The following is a 2,622-nucleotide window of genomic DNA, read 5'->3' as shown; positions in this document are numbered from 1 at the left end:
TTCGTCGTATTCGTTCGACAGCTCCCTCAAAGACATTTTCGATTTCTTGCCTTCGTTGACCGATACTTTTTAGAACCATGCCAATCTGCTCCTTCACAAAGGACGAGTGGCTCTGTATCGCAGCAGTTTTCCGTTCTATTTTCTCCTGCAAAAGATCAACTGCTGCTTTGTGGCCCTCTTCATACACTTCAATTCCGATTACATCATGCCTGTCAGGCATATGACCCACTTCCAAACACCTACAACAGATGCGAACCTGACATGTGATACACACGAACTGCTGCAGTTCTCGAAGATGTTCTGTACACGCAAGTTGTATTCTGATTTCCCCTGACGCGATGTCTCTAGCACTAACGAGCTCGTGGACGACATATTTCTTAAACCTTTTGTGCTGCTCAAGACAAGAGTCGCAGAGGAATTCTGCACAATGCTGACAGTAGAAGGTAGCAAGTCCTTGATCAACATCATCACACACGGTACAAAGTTGATCAGAGGAAGCGCCACCCGCTGTATTGGTCGCTCTCCTCTTGTCCGATCTCGTTTTGAAATCTTCTGCAAGGGACTGGGCAATTTGATTGGTTGGAAAGCTGGATACGTTATTGTTGGACAAAGGAGCAACAAAGAGACACACAACGCACTTTATCTGATTACCCAGAGCTTGAGATGAGTGGAGTTGCGTTAGACAACCTTCACAGAATGTGTGTGAGCAAGGTAGAAGCTTCGGCTTGGTGAGGAGATCCATGCAGATTGGACATATCAGGTTGTCTGTCAGATGTTTCCTTGCTAAGGCCATTATGCTGACATATGTCTGGTAAGAAACAAAGAAATTCTTGAAATGAGCGAATGTGTCAACGACACTTCCCTTTCAATAACATTTTTGATACAATTGTTATGGCCTCGTAATATAATAATAAATTAATAAATCTAACGACTCTGATTCACCCAACCGTGAATGAAAAACAGTAATCTCTGCATTACGTCGAAATGTGGAATACTTGATCAGATAAGTCTAACATTTTTACTAGATTATTTCAATCTTCTTCAGCGTTAATAATGCATCAATATTTATTGTTAACATATTTAAATGATAATCAGAAAATTGAATATACAGATGAACAATCTATAACATGCTCAGCCTTCAGCCCCCCCCCCCCCCCACCCCCATTTCCAGGTACTTAAGACATCATCTTATTTCTGTCTCCTTTTCATTAGACTAAGCTATTCATTTGTGAGTAAGAAATTTTAAGTTGATTTCTGCATGAATTTCAGCAAAAGAGCCGAGTTTGAGAGAAGAACACACACACTGGATGATGTTTACACTAAAGTTTACATCCGATATTTTACTCTAAAAGATGGTGATGGTAGCTAAGATTAAGAAGACCGTACTTATACCATTATGGAAGGGACATTAAGCTGCCATAAGACAAAGAGACTATGTATTTGCATATAGTCCCTGCTCTATAATATAGTCCCACGCATTAACAATACATATGATATATATTGTTGGTACGACACATATGTTTTCCCGTACAACATTGGCCTAAAATGGCACCTAACATTTAGCAGGAAGTCAGAACCAATATATCCCATTATACTCACAGCATGTTTTACGGTTTAGCTATATTTTATCTCAGTTCTCAAAAAGCTCCCCTCGTTATCACCGTGTGCATAATTATGATCAAGCAACTTGTTCAATTCTAATTAACTTGACGCCAGCTAGCTATAGGCACAAAGGGTACTAAGGCGAGATGAAACGATAAACAGTCTGATGTAAAAGTAGACACTAGTTCTGTAGTTGTCACATGATAATACAATTCATTATTATGAAGTTATACCTGTAAGTTATTGAACTTCCGACTTTATTGTACCAATTAATTTCGACGCTTGGATTGTGGTTTTCCCCATGCACGAACTCTCAACGGCCCTCCTTTGTGAATTCGGGCCATTGTGTCTCCGGTTCTCTCTCTCTCTCTCTCTCTCCTTCTCTCTCTCTCTCTCCTTCTCTCTCTCTCTCTCCTTCTCTCTCTCTCTCTCCCCCTCTCTCTCTCCCTCTCTCTCTCTATAAGTTAACGTCTCCATCTCTACACGTTGCGTAGGTCATTGGTAACGACTCGAGTTTTCAAAGTTATTGGGCTGTTGGCAGATTATTTTTCTTTATTAAATTGATAAAGTAATCGTGTCGATTGTGAATGAATCCGTACTCATTGTGATCCAAAATCGTTATTTCGACTTTGCCCTGAAAGCCAAATATTTGTATTGTATTAGCCTATATATATAAGCTACAAATAGCATAATGCGCATCTATATTCATAATGCCATGGGCATGCATAATCCTATATTAGGTATACTACCTTCCGAAGATTATGATATTTGACAAGTCGGTAGAATAAAATCATCCATTATTTGAGAATGGTGAAAAATAGTTTCTCCCACAAACTAAATATAATTAGGTATTGAGTCTCGTCTATATTCATATCCCAGCAAGCCAGCAGTTTTAAAAGCTCAAATGTCAAATTTGTTTCCATTCCCCTAACAGGAAGAGTGAGAGGCAATAATGTATATTTAGTTTCCGTTTATATTGTTCGAGTTCGGCTTTCTGTTTCATTGTTGCGTTTTACTTTG

Source organism: Strongylocentrotus purpuratus, unplaced genomic scaffold, assembly GCF_000002235.5.
Source record: "Strongylocentrotus purpuratus isolate Spur 01 unplaced genomic scaffold, Spur_5.0 spur5_scaffold_2, whole genome shotgun sequence".
Taxonomy (NCBI): Eukaryota; Metazoa; Echinodermata; class Echinoidea; order Camarodonta; family Strongylocentrotidae; genus Strongylocentrotus; species Strongylocentrotus purpuratus.
Note: the sequence above shows the minus strand (reverse complement) of the source record.